Raw genomic sequence first — 27836 nt, 5'->3', positions numbered from 1 at the left:
GGACAAATTGGACAACAACTTTTGGGGTCCAATTTCTCTTGTTACCCTTGTGAAAATAAAAACTTGGGGGCTAAAAAATCTTTTTGGTTAAAAAAAATATATTTTTTATTTTCACGACTCTGCATTATAAACTTCTGTGATACACTTGGGCATTCAAAGTTCTCACTACACATCTATATAAGTTCCATGGGGGGTCTAGTTTCCAAAATGGGGTCACTTTTGGGGGGTTTCTACTGTTTAGGCACATCAGGGGCTCTCCAAACGCGACATGGCGTCCGATCTCAATTCCAGTCAATTTTGCATTGAAAAGTCAAATGGCGCTCCTTTGCTTCCGAGCTCAACCATGCGCCCAAACAGTGGTTTACCCCCACATATGGGGTGTCGGCGTACTCAGGACAAATTGTACAACAACTTCTTGGGTCCATTTTCTCCTGTTACTCTTGATAAAATAAAAATTTGGGGGCAAAAAATCATTTTTGTAGAAAAAATGTGATTTTTTATTTTCACGGCTCTACGTTATAAACTTCTGTGAAGCACTTGGGGGTTCAAAGTGCTCATCACACATCTAGATTAGTTCCTTAAGGGGTCTAGTTTCCAAAATGGTATCACTTGTGGGGGGTTTCCACAGTTTAGGCACATCAGGGGCTCTCCAAACGCGACATGGCATCCGATCTCAATTCCAGCCAATTCTGCATTGAAAAAGTCAAACGGTGCTCCTTCACTTCCAAGCTCTGCGGTGCGCCCAAACAGTGGTTTACCTCCACATATGGGGTATCGACGTACTCAGGAGAAATTGCACAACAACTTTTGTGGTCTAATTTCTCCTGTTACCCTTGTGAAAATAAGAATTTGTGGGCGAAAATATCATTTTTGTGAAAACAAATGCGATTTTTTATTTTCACGGCTCTACATTATAAACTTCTGTGAAGCACTTGGGGGTTCAAAGTGCTCACCACACATCTAGTTAAGTTCCTTAAGGGGTCTAGTTTCCAAAATGGTGTCACTTGTGGGGGGTTTCCACTGTTTAGGCACATCAGGGGCTCTCCAAACGCGACATGGCGTCCGATCTCAATTCCAGCCAATTCTGCATTGAAACAGTCAAACGGCACTCCTTCTCTTCCAAGCTCTGCGGTGCGCCCAAACAGTAGTTTACCTCCACATATGGGGTATCGGCGTACTCAGGAGAAATTGCACAACAAAATTTGTGGTTAAATTTCTGTTTTTACACTTGTGGAAATTTAAAAAAATGGTTCTGAAGTAAAATGTTTGCAAAAAAAGTTAAATGTTAATTTTTTCTTCCACATTGTTTCAGTTCCTGTGAAGTACGTAAAGGGTTAATAAACTTCTTGAATGTGGTTTTGAGCAGCTTGAGGGGTGCAGTTTTTAGAATGGTGTCACACTTGGTTATTTTCTATCATATAGACCCCTCAAAATGACTTCAAAGGTGATGTGGTCCCTAAAAAAAACATGGTGTTGTAAAAATGAGAAATTGCTGGTCAACTTTTAACCCTTATAACTCCCTAAGAAAAAAAAATGTTGTTTCCAAAATTGTGCTGATGTAAAGTAGACATGTGGGAAATGTTATTTATTAACCATTTTTCATGACATATCTCTCTGATTTAAGGGCATAAAAATACAAAGTTTGAAAATTGCAAAATTTTAAAAATTGTCGCCATATTTCTGTTTTTTTTATAAATAATCGCAAGTAATATCAAAGAAATGTTACCACTAACTTGAAGTACAATATGTCACAAAAAAACAATCTCAGAATCAGCGGGATCCGATAAAGCGTTCCAGAGTTATAACCTCTTAAAGTGACAGTGGTCAGAATTGTAAAAATTGGCTCAGTCATTAAGTACCAAATTGGCTCTGTCACTAAGGGGTTAAAGAGCTCACTGGAAAAGCTCCTTTTTGTGTTGCCTGGTTGCTCAAATTGGACACAATACACTTCATATAAGTTTGATAAAGCATTGCTGTTAGTTTGGCTCAGTAGTTCATTAAAATATAGCTTTATCCACTATATTAGTTTCTCTCCTTGAGAGCCATAACTTTGGCTGCCTCAAATGCACAAATGGCGAATATACAAATGGCGATTTATAAACAAGATTGAAATACTGTACACTGAATGCATTCAGATAATCACATAGCTGCATGTCTTGTAAAACATTTACAGATGTGACAGACAATGCTCATAGTGACACAATCTTGATAAATGTTTGTTTACTCACTTCACAAACAGTTCGAAGCCCCTATATGTCTGCTGTTTGTCATTGTAAAACAATAAGGTTTACTGAAACTCTGCCTGTGGTGGTTTGATCTAAATTCTTGTGGCTTTTATTTTCTAGGGGTTTATGGCCCTTCATCTTATGAGTCCGTGATATCTCAGTTTCATCCAACCTTGAAAAGTGGCCACTTGAAGGTCTGGGTGAAACTAGAGTTACTACATAGTGTAAATCACTATATAAGACCAGAGAAACATGACTAAGACAGATGCCAAAACTGGGGTACCTGTATATGTTAGTATGCTGATACCTGCATAACTGGGGATGCTCATGCAGTGTATGTAATCTCCCAGGGGTTCTCGGTCTTGGTTTTGCTTCTCGTATATTCCAGATGGATGATATTTAAAAGCCTTTTGGTGATGATTTAAGTAGACTGTATGATGTTAATCTTCATATATGCGTAATCAGTATATTTATGCAATCCTTATATGTACTTATTAATCTTTGTATGTTATTGTTAACATATACAAAAATGTACGCACTCACACTATTCATTCTTAATATTCCTTGAATTTTGTAGTTTGCAATGAAATTGCTTTGTATTGCAAGGATTAGCTTTTTTTAAAGCCGTATCTGAACTTTAGTGTTAAAAACATGGCAATCACTATTGCCAAATTCCCCTGTAAATAATTCTGCAAAGAGGAAACCATAATTCCATTAAAAAATACGAGTGGATTTTCATGGGCCCATCCAGTATGTGGGTTCCAAGGCATAATGGGGTGCATATGACTGACTGTGCAGCAGGGCTCACCTTCCTGCCCATGTGTAAAACAAAGGAGTACGGGAGTACAAAATGCATATTGTGAAGTGGATTTTCCTGGGCCCATCCACTATGTGGGTTCCAAGGCCTAATGGGGTGCATATGACTATGCAGCAGGGCTCGCCTTCCTGTCAATGTGTAAAACCAAGGAGTACAGGAGTACAAAATGCATATTGTGAAGTGCATTTTCATGCGCCCATCCAGTATGTGGGTTCCAAAGCCTAATGGGGTGCATATGACTATGCAAAAAGTAAAGTTCAAAAGTTTTCATAAATTTTCTAGAAAAATTACTATATTTTCACAAATCAACGTAAAACATATAGACCTAAATTTAACACTGACATAAAGTTCAACATTTCATGAAAAAAACAATCTCATAAATACTGCGATATGTGGATGCGTTCCAGAATTATTACCAGATAAAGAGACACTGACCACAATACTATATATCATTATAGGGTCCAATTATATACACCATCGATTAAAAAAACTCATAAAACGTATCTTATATTATAAATTGCTTTAAAAAGGTATACACATACAACAAAGATGCAAAAAAAACTAGTTAAAATACAAAGACAAAAAAAGAAGGCAGCACACAAGTCCAAGGTGAACAAATTGTGGTTACTTAATTTCCCAAAATGGCGATGTTTCGGCTCAGGGCTGTGAGCCTTTCTCAAGCAACAAACAAGTGGCAGTGTTCACCTTTTATATGTGTATACATTTACATACTTAATATGTGAAGTATAAACAATTAAAGAACATCTCATAAAACATACATGATATTCAATTGATTGTGACAATATGTAATAAGTACTGTATATCATACAGATGTACATATAAAGAGCATATAGTGCATTCAATAGTGCATATAGTGTACATACAGCGGTAGGAACATTTAATTACATATAGACACACCTGTGTGCTCTATTAATCATAATGACTCTCCCCATCTCAGGAATCAGTAACACGCTGAACTCGGTGTTTAACCAACACCTAATGCGCATGACATCTCCTCACCAACCAGGAACAACTTCCATGCATGCGCAGTAGCGTCCTATTGCCGATATCACCATTTGTAAAAAGGGAATCAGAGTATTAAACTGCGCATGTGCTATTCACATTAAGCGCCTGGAAGCAGAAACACTGATACAAGCATATTGAGCCGGATTTCTGGTCTAAATCATACTGGAGACCTGGTATCCCATACATGGACATCTATTCAGGACCAATCAGTTAACACAGACATTATATATAAATAATATATATATAATAATATATATAAATAAAAAAATCTTATGTATGTAAGAGAAGGTCTCCAGTCCCTATCTCTAATTAATGCATAGAAATATATTGACATGTGAAAAAGTTATATAAATACAATTCAATATGGTTGTGAGGGAAGATTCAGGAGCAATAGGTATCGGTGTTTTTTTATATTCTTATACAGGGTGGGCCATTTATATGGATACACAAATAAAATGGGAATGCTTGGTGATATCAACCTCCTGTTTGTGACACATTAGTATATGGGAGGGGAAAACTTTTCAAGATGGGTGGTGACCATGGCACCATTTTGAAGTTGGCAATTTTTGATCCAACTTTATTTTTTCCAATGGGAAGAGGGTCATGAGACATCAAACTTATTGAGAATTTTACAAGAAAAACAACGGTATGCTTGGTTTTAACGTAACTTTATTCTTTTATGAGTTATTTACAAGTTTATGACCACTTATAAAATGTGCTCAAAGTGCTGCCCAGTGTGGGATTGTCAATGCAACCTCTTCTCTCACTCTTGACTCTTGTAGCGCTAGGGGTGCTGGAAGGTATGTCTCTGTTTCTTATTTTAAAATGCCTAACAGTAAATTTAGTTTAATATTAAACCCTTAAAGAGAGTGCGTATAACATTGGTCATTTATATTGTCCAATTTTATAAATGGCAAAATAATGAATTTTTTTTTTTTTTCAGCACAGTGCACATAGTGTCATGTAAAAGTTTGGGCACCCTGGGTCAAAATTAGTTATTATGAACATTTAAGCAAGTTGAAGATGACATGATCTCTAAAATGCTTACAATTAAAGATGACACATTTCCTTTGTATTTTTAGGCAAAAAAATATATACGGTATATATAAAAACAAATAATCAGATTTTACATTTTTGTTTTGTTTGAGGGATTTTCATCTATTCTTCTTTAAAACAATTCTTCCAGTTCTGTGAGATTCCTGGGTCATCTTGCGTGCAGTGATATTTTGAGGTCTAGCCACAAATTTTCAATGATGTTCAGATCAGGGGACTGTGAGGGCCATTGTAAAACCTTCAGCTTGCACATTTTGAGGTAGTCTATTGTGGATTTTGATGTGTGTTTAGGATCATTATCCATTTGTAGAAGTAACCCTCTTTTCACCTTCAGCTTTTTTACAGATGGTGTTATGTTTGCATCAAGAATTTGTTGAAATTTCATTGAATCCCATTCTTCCGTCTACCCGTGAAATGTTCCCCTGTGTTGGCTGCAACACAACCCCAAAGCATGATTGATCCCCCCCATGTTTAATGGTTGATGAGATGTTCTTTTTCTGATATTCTGTCCCTTTATTTTCTACACACATACCTTTGTTCATTGTGGCCTAGGAGTTCTATTTTAACCTCACCATTCCACAGGACTTGTTTCCAAAATGCATCAGGCTTGTTCAGATGTATTTTTGCATACTTCTGGCGATGCATTTTATGGTGAGGACACATGAGAGGTTTTCTTCTGATGACTCTCCCATGAAGGCCATATTTGTTCACGTGTCTCTCACGACTTCAGAGTCTGCTAAATCTTTCTGAAGGTCTTTTGTAGTCAAGCAGGGGTTCCAATTTGCCTTTCTAGCAATCCTACAAGCAGCTCTCACTGAAATTTTGCTTGGTCTTCCAGACCTTATCATGAATTCCATTGTTCCTGTTAATTGCCATTTCTTAATTACATTTTAATCTGAGACAAGGGCAACTTGAAAACGCTTTTCTATCTTATTATAGCCTTTTCTTGCTTTGTGCTGCTAGACAGCTGCTTAGAAGAACCCATGGCTGTTGTTTTTTTGGCACAAGGTTACAGAAGGCTGGTTTATATAAAGCTGGGAAATTTACATCACCTGGCCTTTCCTAATAATGATCGTAAACAATATATAACCCTAACGGGCTAATTAAGGTGTGAAACCTTGGTCAAAGTTATTTGAGCACACAAATCTCCTCCAAGGGTGCGCAAACCTTTGCATTGGCCTATTTTCCTTTTTTTGTAATTTTTAAAATGAAAAAAATGACATTTTTTTATCATTTAAAAAAAAACACACACACAAAGGAAATGGGTCATCTTTAACTTTTGGCCTTTAGAGATCATTTCATCTTCAACTTGCTTAACTGTTCACAATAAGAGTAATTTTGACCAGGGGTGCCCAAAGTTTTACATGCCATTGTATAGTGTATATCCTATGTTATTAGTTTATTTGGTGCATGAGAATGTTTAGGATAATATTTGTTCAGAGGACTTATATTTGCCTTGTATTTACACATCTTCCATACTGTGATTCCAATAAGCTATGAAAAGGTCATTAGATAGTTTTGTATTGAAATTTACAATGTGTTTTAATATAATTAATTCAGCACAAAATATAAAAACAGCATAATATCATAATGTTAGCTGCTGATACACTTATAAACATGTATGGGAGTTCAAGTGTAGAACTGTACAACGATTGCTGGAACTTCATTAAAAACAGGAAATGTCCTGGAAAGTTCAGACACTGAAAGCAAAACACAATAGGAGTACCCAAAAATGCAATGAATGAGTTCACCTTCTTTCAACTTATACAAAAAGAAAAGGAATAATGCATAAAATCAGCAATACTTGCAAAAATATTCCGCATGGCTGATTTAATGTCTAAAAAAATCATTACATATATAAACGCACAAATTATGGATACAGGCTGTAAAAAAAACCTGTATAATATGATGTGAATGGTCGATGAAAGGGTTAGTACTGGAATTATACCATTCTCTGAGAAGGCTGCTGATTCAGCAAGTTGGGGCAACATGAAATATTATCCTTACTTTTATTTTTTCTAACTTTTGCTTTGGAAAAACGAAGGCTTCTGAGACCAGGCCTGTCTGTGACATGCCAACATCTGGAAAATCCATGCCAGCATGCAGAGGATTTAAATGTCAGCTTCATGCTTGAGTATTACTTTGACTGTGTAACCCTTCATTGTCCATTCCTGTTAAACCTTTGACATTACTAGAATTATATTAAGTGCAGAATGCTAAAATATTAAACACTGGATCTTCCCTGCAGAAAATATTTCCAGCAATGCTTTTAGCTTAGAATTGTCCAGTGGTTTGAGTGAATTAATTGATGTCATTTAAATACTCCAGGGGTCTGAATGACTCATAAAAAATCATAAAGTGGCCATATAGACCAACAGAATTCTTACCAAGAATCAGAGCCATACAGGTTTGAGAATTTGCCAAATGCCTGGACTATGACCAGACTGGCCATCTGGCATCAACTTTTAACACTGCGCTCTCAGGACATCGATACCGTAGTTGTAGTGAAGCAGAGAGCCATTGCTCTGCAACACTACTCTCGCCGGCAGGCTGTCTCAGGTCTGTGACCCGCAAGAGACTGTTATACAAGCTAGAATAGGACACTGAGGCTGTGGTGTACAGGGAAGAAGGATTGGATGCATATAAGCTTTACATATATATATATATATATATATATATATATATATATATATATATATAACTTGAGTTATGGTGGGAAGAGCTGTGACAACATACTATGCATGGGTCAGGGGCGGACATACCGCATGTGCAGACGCTGCGACTGCACCCGGGCCTGGAGGTGGAGGGGGGCCCCTACAGGACAGCTAACGCTTAGGGCAATCTGGCCTGTTTATCTGGCCCCGAGGCTCCAGGGGGGCCCTGGCCAGATTGCCCTCATGTGCGGAGGGAACGATCCCTGCAGCTCCACTGCCTGCAGGAGAAAATGGCAGCAGAGCAGAGCTGCAGGAATCCATCCTGCTTCCTGCCTGGCACTTCCTGTCTGAAATACAACAGCGGCGCTGTGTGTAGGTGGTGGAGATGTGTGTGTGTTTAACGTGTAGAGAGGTGAGTGGTGTGTGTGTGTGTGTGGTGGAGAGGGCAATGATGTAGGTGGTAGAAAGGGCAATGATGGGTATGGTGGAGGAGAAGGCAATGATGGTGGCGGTGGAAAAAACAATGATGGTGGTTTTTCCCCATTAGTAGGGGTGAAATGTGCTGCAAGAATTGACATTATGCAGATTTTAATCTGCTTCAAATCTGCAATGAAAAATTTAGCAGTGTGTTCAAGAGACTTCAGGGATCTCATTCACTATTCTTGTACTGTAAAACCTTGCATATACACAATGTTCCAAATTATTATGCAAATGACATTTTTCTCGGATTTTCCTAAATGGTCGGTGCAAATGACAGTCAGTCTAATAAAAGTCATCACCCATTAGAGTATACATCGAATTTTATTGAAGAAACTTCCCAATGATAACAGTATAATCTCCAAAATGAATAAATACTCAAAATGCACTGTTCCAAATTATTAGGCACAGTAGAACTTCTAAACATTTGAAATATTTTAACCCCTTAATCCCATATGAAGTACTATCCCATCGAGGTGACCTGGGACTTAATTCCCAGTGACGGGATAGTGCGTCATAGTCGATCGGCCGCGCTCATGTGGGAGCGTGGCAGATCGCCGCAGAGTATCAGCTGATTATTACAGCCGACATCCGGCACTATGTGCCATGAGGGGGCAACGGACTGCTCCCGGCACATTAACCCCCGGAACACTGCGATCAAACAGCATGCTTCCCTGTGATCCTCGGAACAACGTGATGTGATCATGTTAATCAGAGGGTCTCCTACCTCCTCCTCCCTGCATGCCCCGGATCCAAAATGGCCGCGGGGCTTCTTCTGGGTCCTGCAGGGAGGTGGCTTGCAAGCGCCTGCTCAGAGCAGGCGCCAGCAAGCCTCCTGCACTGCCTGTAAGATCGCTGATCTGACACAGTGCACTGCAAAGTATCAGATCAGCGATCTGATAATATATAGTGATGGCAATGTTATAAAGTAAAAAATATATATATTTGCATGTGTAAAAAATAAATTCCTAAATAAAGAAAAAAAATATTGTTCCAATAAATAAATTTCTTTATCTAAATAAAAAAAAAACAATAAAAGTACACATACACGACCCGACCAATAAAACTGGCCCACTGGCATGTTACTACTTTTTATACCATGGAAGAAATTGTCAGTCAGAAACTCTATATACTTTGCAGAGGTCCTTTTCACACCTTCAGGAACCTTACCAGCCCTACCAGCTGTTTCCCCATGATTCCGGCCCAAAACATGACTGCTCCACCTCCTTGCTGACGTTGCAGTCTTGTTGGGACATGGTGGCCATCCACCAACCATCCACTACTCCATCCATCTGGACCATCCAGGGTTGCTCGACACTCATCAGTAAATAAGACTTTTTGAAAATTAGTCTTCATGTATGTCTGGGCCCACTGCAACTGTTTCTGCTTGTGAACACTGTTTATGGGTGGACGAATAGTAGGTTTATGCACCACAGCAAGCCTTTGAAGGAGCCTACACCTTGAGGTTCGAGGGACTCCAGAGGCACCAGCAGCTTCAAATACCTGTTTGCTGGTTTGTAAAGGCTTTTTAACAGCTGCTCTCTTAATCCGATGAACTAGCCAGGCAGAAACTTTCCTCATTATGCCTTTATCAGCACAAACATATCTGTGCTCAGATTCAGCCACAAATCTCTTAACAGTACGATGATCACGCTTAAGTTCTCGGGAAATATCTAATGTTTTCATCCCTTGTCCAAGGCATTGCACTATTTGATGCTTTTCGGCAGCAGAGAGATCCTTTTTCTTTCCCATGTAACTTGAAACCTGTGGCCTGCTTAATAATGTGGATCATCATTTTTAAGTAGTTTTCCTTTAATTAGAATCACCTGGAAAACTAATTATCACGTGTTTAAGATTGATTTCAGTGATCCATTGAGCCCTGAGACACAATACCATCCATGAGTTTATTTGAAAAACAAAACAATTAAATCTTTATGACACTTCAATCCAATTTGCATAATAATTTGGAACATGGTGTATTCCGTGTGCACATAGACATACAGGTAATTGGGGAGAGTCACAGACTGATTAATTTATATTATTGGGAGTCAGAGATTATAGTTAGTGGGGGCACAGTGCTGCTCATCCCTTTATATTTGTAATGGTGTGTGGCTAATAGTATATTAATGGTGAGGTGCATATCTGTACGAGACAAATATGTATACAATATATGTGACCTTGTTGTTTTCAGGCCTGCGACGATCATCATGACAAGACGAGTCGCGGCTGGGAGATGTCGACTTAAAGGTCTGACCAGATGGAGAAGAAGCAGGAGAAAGTGGCTCTAATCAGACGAGACGTCAGCAGTAAGTGCCTGGATGTAACTATTATTCTGTGTCTGTTCTGTGTGACATGGAGTGATGTTTTTTGTAAAATCTCAGTCTACATTCTCACATTTGTGTGAAATGTCTGTGTGCTTCCAGATTTTTTTTATTGGATGGCACATGGTCTCATAGAGATTTATAGGTCCATTCGCACATGCATGAAAATCACGGCTCTGAGAATGAGATTTATGAGGGTCAGGGATTGTTCTGTTCTGATCCGATTTTGAGGATCAGAGTAAGACATGATCAATGTGTCTGTAAAAGCTTGCAGCATACCGACACTGCACATGGATACAGCAATGTAGCCTTATTATGTATAGCACAGTCTCATAGTGTATAGTGTGCTCACTTATTATGTATAAGACAGTCCTTTGTTACATAGTTTCCTCTTTTATTATGTATAACATCGTCCCTTATTACGTACCATCATCTCTAGTTATATATGGTGCCATCCCTTATTATATAGCTTCCACTGCTGTTATGTACAGCATGGTCTCTTACATAGTATATTCTTGTTATTTTTGTTATTCACAGTGCCCTCTTTTATTACATAGTCCCCTCTCTTGTTAGATATAAAATCACTGCTGATGAAGGAGCTGGTGACCAGACAGCTAGTCCATCAGCTCCTCCACTAGAAAAGAATCTTTCCCATGCTCCATCAGCTGTCATTGCGTTATATCTCTAACAAGAGAGGACAGTATGTAATAAAGACAGGGCTCTATATAATCCGATATGTAAGGGATGGTGTTGTACATAACAAGAGGGGGTACTGTGTAATAAGGGATAGTAATATACATAAAAAAGGAGTCTACGTAATATATATACATGTATGTATATGTGTGGCTGTATATATATATAAATATATATATATATATATAATGTGTATATATATATATATATATATATATATATATATATATATATATATATATATATATATATATATATATACAGTGGGGCAAAAAAGTATTTAGTCAGTCAGCAATAGTGCAAGTTCCACCACTTAAAAAGATGAGAGGCGTCTGTAATTTACATCATAGGTAGACCTCAACTATGGGAGACAAACTGAGAAAAAAAAATCCAGAAAATCACATTGTCTGTTTTTTTAGCATTTTATTTGCATATTATGGTGGAAAATAAGTATTTGGTCAGAAACAAACAATCAAGATTTCTGGCTCTCACAGACCTGTAACTTCTTCTTTAAGAGTCTCCTCTTTCCTCCACTCATTACCTGTAGTAATGGCACCTGTTTAAACTTGTTATCAGTATAAAAAGACACCTGTGCACACCCTCAAACAGTCTGACTCCAAACTCCACTATGGTGAAGACCAAAGAGCTGTCAAAGGACACCAGAAACAAAATTGTAGCCCTGCACCAGGCTGGGAAGACTGAATCTGCAATAGCCAACCAGCTTGGAGTGAAGAAATCAACAGTGGGAGCAATAATTAGAAAATGGAACACATTCAAGACCACTGATAATCTCCCTCGATCTGGGGCTCCACGCAAAATCCCACCCCGTGGGGTCAAAATGATCACAAGAACGGTGAGCAAAAATCCCAGAACCACGCGGGGGGACCTAGTGAATGAACTGCAGAGAGCTGGGACCAATGTAACAAGGCCTACCATAAGTAACACACTACGCCACCATGGACTCAGATCCTGCAGTGCCAGACGTGTCCCACTGCTTAAGCCAGTACATGTCCGGGCCCGTCTGAAGTTTGCTAGAGAGCATTTGGATGATCCAGAGGAGTTTTGGGAGAATGTCCTATGGTCTGATGAAACCAAACTGGAACTGTTTGGTAGAAACACAACTTGTCGTGTTTGGAGGAAAAAGAATACTGAGTTGCATCCATCAAACACCATACCTACTGTAAAGCATGGTGGTGGAAACATCATGCTTTGGGGCTGTTTCTCTGCAAAGGGGCCAGGACGACTGATCCGGGTACATGAAAGAATGAATGGGGCCATGTATCGTGAGATTTTGAGTGCAAACCTCCTTCCATCAGCAAGGGCATTGAAGATGAAACGTGGCTGGGTCTTTCAACATGACAATGATCCAAAGCACACCGCCAGGGCAACGAAGGAGTGGCTTCGTAAGAAGCATTTCAAGGTCCTGGAGTGGCCTAGCCAGTCTCCAGATCTCAACCCTATAGAAAACCTTTGGAGAGAGTTGAAAGTCCGTGTTGCCAAGCGAAAAGCCAAAAACATCACTGCTCTAGAGGAGATCTGCATGGAGGAATGGGCCAACATACCAACAACAGTGTGTGGCAACCTTGTGAAGACTTACAGAAAACGTTTGACCTCTGTCATTGCCAACGAAGGATATATTACAAAGTATTGAGATGAAATTTTGTTTCTGACCAAATACTTATTTTCCACCATAATATGCAAATAAAATGCTAAAAAAACAGACAATGTGATTTTCTGGATTTTTTTTTCTCAGTTTGTCTCCCATAGTTGAGGTCTACCTATGATGTAAATTACAGACGCCTCTCATCTTTTTAAGTGGTGGAACTTGCACTATTGCTGACTGACTAAATACTTTTTTGCCCCACTGTATATATATACACACACTGCTCCAAAAAATAAAGGGAACACTAAAATCCCACATCCTAGATATCACTGAATAAAATATTCCAGTTGTAAATCTTTATTCATTACATAGTGGAATGTGTTGAGAACAATAATACCTAAAAATGATTAACGTAAATCACAACTAATATCCCACAGAGGTCTGGAGTTGGAATGATGCTCAAAATCAAAGTGGAAAATTAAGTTACAGGCTGATCCAACTTCAGTGGCATTGCCTCAAGACAAGGAAATGATGCTCAGTAGTGCATGTGGCCTCCACGTGCCTATATGACCTCCTTACAATCCCTGGGCATGCTCCTGATGAGGTGAGGGATGGTCTCCTGAGGGATCTCCTCCCAGACCTGGACTTAAGCATCCGCCAACTCCTGGACAGTCTGTGGTGCCACGTGTGGTTGGTGGATAGTGCAAAACATGATGTCCCAGATGTGTTCAATCGGATTCAGGTCTGGGGAATGGGCGGGCCAGTCCATAGCTTTAATGCCTTCATCTTGCAAGAACTGCTGACACACTCCAGCCACATGAGGTCTGGCATTGTCCTGCATTAGGAGGAACCCAGGGCCAACCACACCAGCATATGGTCTCACAAGGGGTCTGAGGATCTCATCTCGGTACCTAATGGCAGTCAGGCTACCTCTGGCAAGCACATGGAGGGCTGTGCAGCCCTCCAAAGAAATATCACCTCACACCATTACTGACCCACTGCCAAACTGGTCATGCTGAAGGATGTTGCAGGCAGCAAATCGCTCTCCACAGTGTCTCCAGACTCTGTCACGTCTGTCACATGTGCTCAGTGTGAACCTGCTTTCATCTGTGAAGAGCACAGGGCGCCAGTGGTGAATTTGCCAATCCTGGTGTTCTGTGGCAAATGCCAAGAGTCCTGAATGGTGTTGGGCGGTGAGCACAACCCCCATCTGTGGACGTTGGGCACTCAGATCATCCTCATGGAGTTGGTTTCTAACCGTTTGTGCAGACACATGCACATTTGTGGCCTGCTGGAGGTCATTTTGCAGGGCTCTGGCAGTGCTCCTCCTGTTCTTCCTTGCACATAGGCTGAGGTAGAGGTCCTGCTGCTGGGTTGTTGTGCTCCTACGGCCCCCTCCACGCCTCCTGGTGTACTGGCCTGTCTCCTGGTAGCGCCTCCAGGCTCTGGACACTACGCTGACAGACACAGCAAACCTTCTTGCCACAGCTCGCATTGATGTGCCATCCTGGATGAGCAACACTACCTGAGCCACTTGTGTGGGTTGTAGAGTCCGTCTCATGCTACCACAAGTGTGAAAGCACAACGAAGATTCAAAAGTGACCAAATCATCAGCCAGAAAGCATCAGTAATGAGATGTGGTGTGTGGTCCCCACCTGCAGAACCACTCCTTTATTGAGTGTGTCTTGATAATTGCCAATAATTTCCATCTGTTGTTTATTCCATTTGCACAACAGCATGTGAAATTGATTGTGAAACGGTGTTGCTTCCTAAGTGGACAGTTTGATTTCACAGAAGTTTGATTTACTTGGAGTTATATTCTGTTGTTTAAGTGTTCCCTTTATTTTTTTGAGCAGTGTATATATGTATGTATATATATATATATATATATATATATATATATATAAATATATATATATATATATATATATACATATATATATATATGATAAGCACAACGCACCAGCCCATTTCCTTTAAGCTAAAGATGGGCAACACTCCAAAATTATTATAAACATACTGACTGTAAAGTTATTAAACTGTACTCGGTCATGAAGCGTTTTGTTAATTTAAGAAAACCCTTTATTGACACAAACAATACACACAATTAAAATCATTGCCTCAAAATCAGAGCAAAATCACATTATAGGGGCCAGCAGAGAAAACCGCAGATATACAGGCAAAACCAGTTACTTTTTCAACTGTACATATATTAATCAATGTTACAGCAATTTCTTTAATTGTTAAAGGCAATCCTTTTGTTATTCACAATAAATGCTCCAAATTTTAAAGTGGCAGTGCAAAAATAGTGGCTGAACAGGCCATACCACAAAAAGGTGCAAGCGTGTACTATTCCCAAATAAATGTTACTATAAAGCCCCATGTATCCAAAACCAGAGGAAATCTATATTTCTCACCTATATAAGGCAATTGCCCACTCCTGGATACTCAAAGCAGAACCACTAGGCATAAAAAGCCCATATGTCCTGCAACTTCCCTGTGATCGGTGAACCACAGGATTTTACTGGCTTGCTAGGTATTGTTACCCCTGGGGTAGCTGAGGTCTAGCGTGCCACGAAGCAGGGGAACGGCAGTAGAAGTCAGGTAATATGTACCGAGCGGTTTATATACAGTATTCATGTCTCGCATAGTTATATGTTTTATGTGGCGTTCAAGTGGCCGACGGGAGGTGCAATAGTCCCACGGGTTGCAACCTGGGGCGGTGTGTGTCTCCGGGTTTGGGGTAAGACAATAAACATTTAAGAGCGCAGCATGAGAAAAAACAGTTGAAACCACCTAAGGAAGGTAGCAGTTCACTGCCGAAACGCGTAGTGGTTTAATAAAAGATTTGTTCACCACTAATCCATTTCAGTGTGCTATATAGCCATAGTGCTCCTTTAAGTGACAACATACATATTTTTTCCAAAAAAACAGTTTGTCAGGGGAATGCAACTCTGCTGCCTCCAATTGTCAGGACAATTACACAGTTGACTAACTAGTGGTGGACGAGGCCGTGGCTGCTTCCACTACTAGGCCAGTTATTGGGGAACCCCCAGTGAACGTATGATATATACACCTCCAATTCCAACACATGGAATATATTAATATACCCAGTACTGTCACTCCACGATGAAAAAAAGACCACTTCCTGAACCCATCCATTGTTTATACAGGCCAATTGAACACCCATTACAGGTGGCATAAGGCTTAAGAGGAACAGAGCTATTAAATTTTAAATATTTAATCCAGAAAGATTGGCGGTGTTTATCAAAAATATGCAAAGATAATATAAAATGGGAACAAAACAATACAGTATATACAATTGCATACAATAAAAGGGATAACAAACGAAAATGACTAAACCTGTGTCACGGAAATGGCTCAGAGCTTAGCAAAGCTCTTACCAAATTCTGCTTTTTATTTGATCAAGGTTACACCCACATACCTCCCCTTGGTGAGCTCATATGGGGGCTGGTTGTTGGATGTGTTAGGTCCTTTAGAATTTTATGAGATACCCAATTTACAGTATACCTTTGCACCTTGAGGTCCTAGGTGGTAGATATTATCATCATGTGTTTTATCGCGATTTTATGTGTCTATGCCATATGGCATGGATAGCACCATCCATTGGACCAATATAAGTTGGAGGGGATAGAATGGCCTTACGGTGATGTGAATAAAGGCGTTATGTGCATCCCTTCACTATGACGCCAAAAATGTATTTCTCATAAATATCGGATCCATACAAACCCTAATATTAATCACTAACCACTGGCTCCAAAAGGTCTGCGATCAGTGCTTTGATGAGAGGTAGCTTATGCCAGGGAAAGCATACTGAAGTAGGGACCTCCTGAATTGAACAGGTAATTACATCAGGGAAATTTGAGAGGCAGAACAAATCTCCCTGATGTAATTCCCTGTTTACAGCAGGAGGACCCTACTTAAGTGGATATGGAGGTGTCCCTCTCACTTCCACTGTTTTACTTAGTTAATCTCTCCCTCATTTATAATTAGCTTCTCTCTTCCATAGTTATAGTTACTTTCTCTCTTACCCAGTCACAAGTAATCTTATATGTTCAATGTGTTCATGTGAAATACCCACAGACATGTCTTTTTTTTTCATTAGAACAAGGAGTACAACAGGAGTCTATAGGTACTATAAAAGGTAATATTTTATTATACAAGCAAATAAGGTGCATACAGTGTACACAGAATAAACACTAAGGTGCATAAGGATGGAACATGTGGATAACCACCGGTGCGAGCTGCCCATATAAAGTGTCTATTCTTAGAAGGTGCAAAGTTGCCAAAAAGTCAATTAGTAGTCAGGCTCGTGGGTAAAGCATGTCCCACAGCATTATGTAAACAAAAGACAGCAGCGCTTACTGAAATGGGAAGTGTCTTCCCCTTGAGAAAGCAAGACCACCGGAAAAGGCGAAACGCGCGTCGGGGGTTCTGTACATTGGGTCCGATCTGGTGCCCGCTGTCCCATTTCGGTAAGCGCTGCTGTCTTTTGTTTACATAATGAAATATGAATAGCAATACAGCTTTTGAATATTAGGAAAAGAATGAGACGCTTTGCACAAAATTCAGCCAAATAATGTCTGCCCATCAACCAATGTCAAGGTGATCCCATAAGTCTGGTTGGTCCCTATCCAATGTGAATACCTCTCTAAGGCCGGGGTCACACTTGCGAGTTCAATGCAAGAAACTCACGCGAGTCTCTTGCATCAAGCCCCGGCACTGCCGCTGGCACTCGGGAATGGAGCGTTCAGCTGCATAGAAATACATGCAGCCACACACTCCAGTCCCGAGTGCCGGTGGCAGTGCCGGGATCTGATGCGTGAGTTTCTTGCATTGAACTTACAAGTGTGACCCCGGCCTAAGGCTGATGTCTGAATTCCTGGGTGAATGTGGACACCTCTCTCAGTAAAGCCTACATTTATGGTTAGATAGGAACCTGCTGTAATTAAAATCATCACATGGTGAAGGGCGGAGTGCTCGGTCAGTAAGCTAACATAGAAATAACAAAAAGACTGACTGGCACATCCAAACTAGTCTGAATAGGTGCATACCTGGAGGAGCTACCTCCATATACAATATAAAAAAAAGGTTGCATGAAAAATGAATGAGATGCTTTGCACAAAATTATTTGGTCAAATTTTGTGCAAAGCGTCTCATTCATTTTTTCCTAATATTCAAAAGCCATATTGCTATTCATATTTCATATATTTCCCATTGTCATGCTTTAGAACAATAGAGCGCAACCTTTTTTTGTATATTGTATATGGAGGTAGCTGCTCCTGGTATGCACCTATTCAGACTAGTTTGGATATGCCAGTCAGTTTTTTTGTTATTGATCCTCCATATAGACTGCTCCACATTTCACAGTCTGTTCCCCATTTCACAGACTGCTCCCCCTCCATATAGGCTGCTCTCTATGCTCCCCATTTCTCAGACTGTTCCCCATCCATACTCTCCCCATTTCACAGACTGATCCCCATTTCACAGACTGATCCCCCTCAATATAGGCTGCTCCCTATGCTCCGCATTTCTTGAACTGTTCCCCATCCATATGCTCCCCATTTCACAGACTGCCCCCCCTCCATATAGGCTGCTCCCTATTTCACAGACTGCTTCCCCTCCATATAGGCTGCTCCCTATGCTCCCCATTTCACAGACTGCTCCCTCCATATAGTTTGTGCCCTATGCTCCCCATTTTTCAGACTGTTCCCCATCCATATGCTCCCCATCCTTTGATCATCTTTGTTTCAGGAATATGAACATATAGATCAGCTCTTTGTCCCATCCCTCCATCCCATATAATGCTGCACAAACGTTGATTATGGCCCCATACAGACCATTGCCCCATATAGTGCTGCACAAATGTTGAATATGGCCCCATACAGACACTTGCCCCATATAGTGCTGCACAAACGCTATGGCCCCATAAGATGCTCCATACAGACACTTGCCCCCCCAAAAAAAATCACATACTCACCTCTCCGTCACTCAGGCCCCCGGCACTTTCAATATTCACCTGACTTCGTTCCGGTGCCGCTCCATCTTCAGCGTCTTCTGCACTGACGTTCAGGCAGAGGGTGCGCACTAACCATGTCACCGCGCCCTCTGACCTGAGCGTCACTGCAGAAGACGCTGAAGACGGAGCGGCACCGGAACGGGGAGCAGGTGAATATTGTGCAGCGCACCCCTCCCAGTTATACTCACCTGCTCCTGGCGCTGTGCAGTCCCTGCTTCCCCAGCGCCGCAGGTTCTTCCTGTATTGAGCGTTCACCGTTACCGCTCATTACAGTAATGAATATGCGGCGCCACTCCTATGGGAGGTGGAGCCGCATATTCATTACTGTAATGAGTGGTACCATGGGACCGCTCAGTACAGGAAAAAGCTGGGGTGCAGGGGAGCCAGGGATCTGCAGGGACCGCGCCGGGAGCAGGTGAGTATAATTAGGCAGCCCCCGCTCCCCCTCCCCTGCCGACCCCTGGGTATGACTCGAGTATAAGCCGAGAGGGGGACTTTCAGCCCAAAAAAATGGGCAGAAAATCTCAGCTTATACTCGAGTATATACGGTACTTGTGCCTTTTTGCTTACACAGATTTTGGGGGTTTTCTTTCTAGTTACATTTCGGTTGGCCATACACACCATGATATTAGAGTATTTCCATCCTAGCATACGTATGTCATGTAACATTTTTGCCACGAGTGATTGTTTTCGCTGACCAGTGACATACCTTCATTGTTTGGAATTTTCCTCTGACAGTCGTGAAAGATCTTTTGCCTACCAAGAATCTTTCTTTGAAAGAACTTTCTCAGAAAAAACATTTGTCCTTCGACCAATGTCATATAACCTGTACAGCCAGTGTGAATGACTGTACTGGTCAATTAAGAAAAAAAATGTACTGTATATGGCTGCATCAGTGAAACAATCATTCACTAGGACATCATTAACAAATGTGGAAGGTAGTAAGTAAAGCAAATTTAGGATGTTATTGAAGGTATTTTTTGTTCTGCTAGAGTGAAAAAAATATGTTTTCAACTTCACTGGACATACATGTAAAACGCTTTGTGTGGACATTGACCTGCATTGTTTTGGTGGTGATAATTTTGGAGGAGATCAGGTCAAACGTCCTGTGTATATTGAAAGTACCCGGTTCAGATCCATAACATGCTGTTCATAAAAAAAAGTTTCTTATTAAAGCAGAGGTTATATTAAAATATTCTTAGAAATAGCCAGGTTTAGTTCTTCCTACTTCCTCTGATGACTTGATCATGCAGGAATACAACATTCATGGCATTTACAGTAGTGCATTTGTGAAGGCTTTCGTTCTGGCTCTGTAGCAAACTGTCCAGTCTCTGAAACCAGCATCCGGGCAGAGAAGTGCGTTATTGTCACCACAATTTCTATCTGACAGCCAAAGGAGGATAACTGTGTGCAGAAAGCAGGTTTATGATCTGCAAACTGCAGTTATTGTAGGGAAAAAGCTAGTGAGTGCAACCCAGGAACTACTGATGGATGCCGCCTTCTGAAAAGAGTGACCGTGCAGCAGGAGCATCACGTAGGGTAAAATGGTAGCCATCGGGCAGTTCTGGCAAATGCCAGAAGGGCCGGTGGCAGTAGTGGGCCGCTCAAGTGTGCCGCTGTCGGCACACTCTCCCCGCTGTCGGCGCACTCCCGGCCCCGCATTCAACTATACCGGTACAGTTGAATGCAATGATGGAGGAGAGAGCGTCTGCTGACGCCCCCTCTCCCATCATTCCCCGCTCTGCCTGCCGCTGACACTGCGGGTGCGCGATGACGTCATATCATCGCGCACCTGCTGTGTGACCGGGCGGGCAGACTTCGACTGCTGAGAGTGAGACCAGAGCAGCGCGGGGCAGGAGGAAAGGTGAGTAGAGTGTTTTGGTTTTTTTTATCAATGAGTGATGACTGGATTGTGGAGCTATTGGGGGGGGGGCTGTGCTGCATTCCATTCTATGGGCCTCTGCTGCATTATATTCTATGGGGCTGTGCTGCATTCCATTCTATGGGCCTCTGCTGCATTATATTCTATGGGGCTGGCTGCATTCCATTCTATGGGCCTGTGCTGCATTCCATTCTATGGGCCTCTGCTGCATTATATTCTATGGGGCTGTGCTGCATTATATTCTATGGGCCTTTGCTGCATTATATTCTACTAGATTGTGGCCCAATTCTAACGCATCGGGTATTCTAGAATATGCATGTCGATACTGTGCCCGTCGCTGATTGGTCGAGGCCTGGCGGCAGACTGTGCCCGTCGCTGATTGGTCGAGGCAACCTTTATGACATCATCGTCGCCATGCTGTGCCCGTCTCTGATTGGTCGAGGCCTGGCGGCCTCAACCAATCAGAGACGCGGGATTTCCAGGACAGGCAGACAGACAGAAAGACAGACAGACAGACAGACAGACGGAAAAACCCTTAGACAATTATATATATAGATGGGCCTGTGCTGCATTCCATTCTATGGGCCTGTGCTGCATTCCATTCTATGGGCCTCTGCTGCATTATATTCTATGGGGCTGTGCTGCATTATATTCTATGGGCCTGTGCTGCATTGTATTCTATGGGCCTGTGCTGCATTCCATTCTATGGGCCTGTGCTGCATTCCATTCTAATGGGCCTCTGCTGCATTATATTCTATGGGGCTGTGCTGCATTATATTCTATGGGCCTGTGCTGCATTGTAATCTATGGGCCTGTGCTGCATTCCATTCTATGGGCCTGTGCTGCATTCCATTCTATGGGCCTGTGCTGCATTATATTCTATGGGCCTGTGCTGCATTATATTCTATGGGCCTGTGCTGCATTCCATTCTATGGGCCTCTGCTGCATTATATTCTATGGGGCTGTGCTGCATTACATTCTATGGGGGCTGTGCAGCATTACATTCTATGGGGCTGTGCTGTATTATAGTCTATGGGGGCTGGCTGTATTACATTCTATGGGGACTGTGCTGTATTACATTCTATGGGGGCTGTGCAGCATTACATTCTATGGGGCTGTGCTGTATTATAGTCTATGGGGGCTGGCTGTATTACATTCTATGGGGGCTGGCTGCATTACATTCTGTGGGGGCTGTGCAGCATTACATTCTATGGGGGCTGTGCTGCATTACATTCTATGGGGGCTGGCTGTATTATATTCTATGGGGGCTGGCTGTATTACATTCTATGGGGCTGTGCTGCATTACATTCTATGGGGGCTGTGCTGCATTACATTCTGTGGGGGCTGTGCAGCATTACATTCTATGGGGGCTGTGCAGCATTACATTCTATGGGGCTGTGCTGTATTATAGTCTATGGGGGCTGTGCTGTATTACATTCTATGGGGGCTGTGCTGTATTACATTCTATGGGGGCTGGCTGTATTACATTCTATGGGGCTGTGCTGCATTACATTCTATGGGGGCTGTGCTGCATTACATTCTGTGGGGGCTGTGCAGCATTACATTCTATGGGGGCTGTGCAGCATTACATTCTATGGGGGCTGTGTTGTATTACATTCTATGGGGGCTGGCTGTATTACATTCTATGGGGGCTGTGCTGTATTACATTCTATGGGGGCTGAGCTGTAATGCTGGATACAGCTGTAATTATATGTTATATAGTCGTGTTACACTCCCCTCGCTTCTTGTAACCTACAAGTGTACAAAGATATTATACAGTCACCATGTGACAAGTGGGCCTGTGTGACTTCAAATGCCAGGGCTGAATTTTAGTCCCAGTCCGGCCCTGCCTACCATAGCATGGGAGCACCTCAGAATTTTTCCCAAGATTGGTGGCTTAACTTGTTCCCCAGAAAATATAAAACACAGTTTAATATAACATAAGTGAACAAAGAAATGCTGGCCTTAAGGCTGGAGTCACACACAACATATAAAAAAGCAGTCCGTTTTACACAGACGAGAATCGCAGAAATGTTCCCTGAACAGTGATCTGTATGTCATCCGTGTGCAGTGCGAGGATGCGATTTTCTCGCATGTAAGCATCCGTGTGACATACGTGTGACATCCGTATGGCGAGATATTCTCGCCGGCTTGCAAAATGGACATATAATGGATCCATGGCCTCATATATTCGTGAAAACATATATACAGTCTATATACTGTGTATGTATATCTATATATGTCAATGAGACACATATATATATCTTTATGTTTCATACAGAGCTAGATAGCAGAATAGGCAGTAATTCATTTGTCGGCTTTTGCTAAATCAATACAGAACCCGACAGGATATGAAACATGGTTTACATACAGTAAACCATTGCATATCCGTTAGATTTTTATATGTCCCTCACTAATAATGTTAGTAGTGTGTGTGTGTAAAATTTTTGAGCTGTAGGTGTTAAATTAAAGGATTAATTCACAGAACAAACTGTCGTGGGCTCTCGCGCAATTTTCTCTGCCAGAGAGGGAAAGCCAGCGACTAAGGGCAGATATTAATAGCCTAGAGAGGGATCATGGTTATTGCCCCCCCGGCTACAAAAATCTGCCCCCAGCCACCCCAGAAAAGTTGCATCTGTAAGATGCGCCTACTCTGGCACTTAGCCTCGCTCTTCCCATTGGATGCAATGGCATATGGGGTAATAAGGGGTTAATGTCACCTTGCTGATGTCACTTAGGCTGCACAGACTCCCCGCCTGACGCGGTGTAATTCATCTGGACCTGGCGACTTGAATCCATTTATGTTAGCTAAGTGTTTCCACACTATCTTTCTGTTTATAGATATCCTGGATTCTTCTACACCTTTAATAGGAGGACAGTGAAGATCAGTTGATGTTACATTTCCTTTCTGAGAGAAAACAGATGCAAAATAGGAATTTAAAAGTTCGACCTTCTCAACATCCTTTCTTACCATTTCATTATTTTCATCCTGTAAAAATCCCATAGCATCTTTGACTTTTCTTTTACTTTTGACATATCCCCAAAATTCTTTTTTACTGCTTTTGACGTCTCTTGCAAGCCTTAATTCATTGTCAGCTTTAGATAATCTGATTCGTGCCCTGCAGGTTCTGCAGACAACATTATATTCTTCTTTAGATATGCCTTCTTCTTTCCATTTGATAAACATTTCTTTCTTCCTTTTTTTTTGTGTTTAAGTTCTGTGTTCATCCATCCTGGTTTCCTTAAATGCTTTGTATTCTTCCCTCTTTTTGGAATTGTTAATGATTGTGCTTTGAGAATCTAATTTTTCAAGATTTCCCAACCTTCCTGGACATTTTTGTCCTTAAGGATATCCAGCCATTGGATCCCTTCGATTCTCTTTCTGAGTCCCTTAAAATGTGTCTTTCTGAAATCTAACCATGACTCAATCAGGAACACAAAAAAACATACAGTACAGACCAAAAGTTTGGACACACCTTCTCATTTAAAGATTTTTCTGTATTTTCATGACTATGAAAATTGTACATTCACACTGAAGGCATCAAAACTATGAATTAACACATGTGGAATTATATACTTAACAAAAAAGTGTGAAACAACTTAAAATATGTCTTATATTCTAGGTTCTTCAAAGTAGCCACCTTTTGCTTTGAAGACTGCTTTGCACACTCTTGGCATTCTCTTGATGAGCTTCAAGAGGTAGTCACAGGGAATGGTTTTCACTTCACAGGTGCGCCCTGTCAGGTTTAATAAGTGGGATTTCTTGCCTTATAAATGGGGTTGGGACCATCAGTTGTGTTGTGCAGAAGTCTGGTGGATACACAGCTGATAGTCCTACTGAATAGACTGTTAGAATTTGTATTATGGCAAGAAAAAAGCAGCTAAGTAAAGAAAAACAAGTGGCCATCATTACTTTAAGAAATGAAGGTCAGTCAGTCCGAAAAATTGGGAAAACTTTGAAAGTGTCCCCAAGTGCAGTGGCTAAAATGATCAAGTGCTGCATAGAAACTGGCTCACATGAGGACCGCTCCAGAGTCACCTCTGCTTCTGAGGATAAGTTTATCCGAGTCACCAGCCTCAGAAATCGCAGGTTAACAGCAGCTCAGATTAGAGACCAGGTCAATGCCACACAGAGTTCTAGCAGCAGACACATCTCTACAAAAACTGTTAAGAGGAGACTTTGTGCAGCAGGTCTTCATGGTAAAATAGCTGCTAGGAAACCACTGCTAAGGACAGTCAACAAGCAGAAGAGACTTGTTTGGGCTAAAGAACACAAGGAATGGACATTAGACCACTGGAAATCTGTGCTTTGGTCTGATGAGTCCAAATTTGAGATCTTTGGTTCCAACCACAGTGTCTTTGTGCGACGCAGAAAAGGTGAACGGATGGACTCTACATGCCTGGTTCCCACCGTGAAGCATGGAGGAGGAGGTGTGATGGTGTGGGGGAGCTTTGCTGGTGACACTGTTGGGCATTTATTCAAAATTGAAGGCATACTGAACCAGCATGGCTACCACAGCATCTTGCAGCGGCATGCTATTCCATCCGGTTTGCGTTTAGTTGGACCATCATTTATTTTTCAACAGGACAATGACCCCAAACACACTTCCAGGCTGTGTAAGGGCTATTTGACCAAGAAGGAGAGTGATGGGGTGCTACACCAGATGACCTGGCCTCCACAGTCACCAGACCTGAACCCAATCAAGATGGTTTGGGGTGAGCTGGACCGCAGAGTGAAGGCAAAAGGGCCAACAAGTGCTAAGCATCTCTGGGAACTCCTTCAAGATTGTTGGAAGACCACTCCCGGTGACTACCTCTTGAAGCTCATCAAGAGAATGCCAAGAGTGTGCAAAGAAGCCATCAAAGCAAAAGGTGGCTACTTTGAAGAACCTAGAATATAAGACATATTTTCAGTTGTTTCACACTTTTTTGTTAAGTATATAATTCCACATGTGTTAATTCGTAGTTTTGATGCCTTCAGTGAGAATGTACAATTTTCATAGTCATGAAAATACAGAAAAATCTTTAAATGAGAAGGTGTGTCCAAACTTTTGGTCTGTACTGTATATACATTCTTTACCCCGGATCTCGAATTCTCAAAATCCAAGAAAATAGATAAATGGGAAGCAGACTTAAACAAAAAAATTCCAGCAGAACAGTGGGAATAAGCATCCAAACATACATACAAATTCTTAGTCAATGCAAATATACACAAAAAATTTTTCATGATTGTTTCAAGATGGCACTTAACACCAGTCAGACTTAAAGAGATCTACACAGAATACTCAGATCTCTTCTGGAGGAACTGTGGAAACAAAAGCAATATTCTCCACATATTCTAGTCTTACCCGAAAATTAAGATTTTATGGAAAGAAATAAATCCATTACTCTGTAAAATGGGGAAACACAGAATTCAAATGCTCCCCCGATTGTCTTTATTGTCAGACCTCATCCCTAAAGGAATTAAACAGATTTCCTTACACATTTTCTCTGTTGTTAAATTACTAATAAGTGCTAAATGGAAAGTTACTGGTATCCCCACTATAAAAGACGTAATGGAAAAAATTTCTAACCACAATACATTTGAACTAGCTCTTGCATTCAAAAACAACTCCTCCTTCCTTTCCCTCTTCTCTCATTCCCTCTTTCCTTAAGTAATATACTATTTTTCATAAACTACTTGGTTTATTTAAAATTGACAATTGTATATTTTATTATTAAACCTAACTCATTGTATTCTATTACTGTACTGTATTAATGTACTATTATTATAACATATATTATTGTACTACTACTGTATCATATGTTATGACATTTTTATAATTTTCCCTTCCAATTTATGTAAAAACCCTTCAATAAAAATTATTGAAACAAAAAAACGAATGTAAATAAAAATGGTATCACTGAAAACATCATGTTGTCCTGCAGAAAAAAAATCCGCAATATGGCTCCATTAGCGGAAAAAAATATAAAAATTATAGCTATCAGAATGAAGCAATACAAAAATTATTTTTTCTATAAAACTATTTTTATTGTGTAAAAATATATAAATGTATAATCGCTGTAATCGTACTGACCCAAAAAATAAATCTGCCTTATCAATTTTACCACATGCGGAACTGCATAAACAATTCCTGAATTGCTGGCTTTTGTTCATTCTGATTCCCAAAAATCAGAATAGAAAGCAATCAAAGAAGGATTTGTGATCGAAAATGGTAGCAATAAAAACGTCAACTCATCCCGCAAAAAAACAAGTCGTCCCCAAATCACATGACTATCTATATGGAAAAATTATAACTATCAAAATATGGTGATGCTAGTTTTTGCAATAAAAAGCATTTTTTAGTGTGTGACAGCAGCCAAACATAAAAATCAAATATACAGTAAATCAGGTATCGCTGTAATCTCACTGACTCAAAGAATAAAGTTGTATCACTTATACAGCATGAGGAACGGCGTAAAAAAATAAATAAAACCAATGCTTCACCTGCTGTTGATTTTTTTTTCATTCTGTTTTCCAAAGATCGCAGTAAGGCTCACATTTATCCTGCGCTCTGCACTGAGCACTTCCATCGGGGTTTCCATGTAAATCTCTGAAATATGTGATTCTGTTATGACCTAACAGAGTTCGGTCCAGCGTACGGCACAACACACACACAACAGGATGGTAAAGGGGAGAGGAAGGCCCAAACAATAGGGAACAAGGGATGGGACACCTCCTGAGCTCCAACCTGAGCCTGTCCCTGCAGTTCCCTAATGCCTTAAGTGTGTCCTCCCCCTGCCGCCATCACGTACCTGGTCCCTAGCTGCCACCTAATAATGCTCTGGATAGTGCATTGGCCAGAAAGGGCGCTAGCCTCACCACTGCAGAAGATAGTACAAACACAGGGAATAGTGACAAGCATGAGACAGACAAGGTAAATGCACAAAACTTAGCTCCAGACTCCGCTGCCAAACTCCACACTGCAGAGGATATGGAAACAGGACCCCGTAATCCACAGAAGAAGCAGATTCAGTGCTGCACCAGAGAGCTGTAACTGTAAGG

The 27836-nt window shown here is 41.0% G+C and overlaps 1 long non-coding RNA gene across 11 annotated transcripts in view; it reads left to right on the top strand.

The window, feature by feature from the left end:
• LOC143804741 (uncharacterized) overlaps window positions 1-27836 on the top strand; it is a 1170763-nt gene that overhangs the window by 1008804 nt on the left and 134123 nt on the right. For 10 of the 11 annotated variants that reach the window (XR_013221090.1, XR_013221088.1, XR_013221086.1 and 7 more), the window contains one exon: window positions 10444-10558. This is a non-coding gene — a long non-coding RNA (uncharacterized LOC143804741). Of the gene's footprint in view, window positions 1-10443; window positions 10559-16995; window positions 17035-27836 lie in introns of all 11 variants that reach the window. The other variant, XR_013221083.1, reaches the window with a different exon arrangement.

The sequence above is a fragment of the Ranitomeya variabilis genome, chromosome 2 (assembly GCF_051348905.1).
Source record: "Ranitomeya variabilis isolate aRanVar5 chromosome 2, aRanVar5.hap1, whole genome shotgun sequence".
In the NCBI taxonomy this organism is placed as follows: Eukaryota; Metazoa; Chordata; class Amphibia; order Anura; family Dendrobatidae; genus Ranitomeya; species Ranitomeya variabilis.
This window is presented reverse-complemented; position numbering and strand designations above follow the sequence as displayed.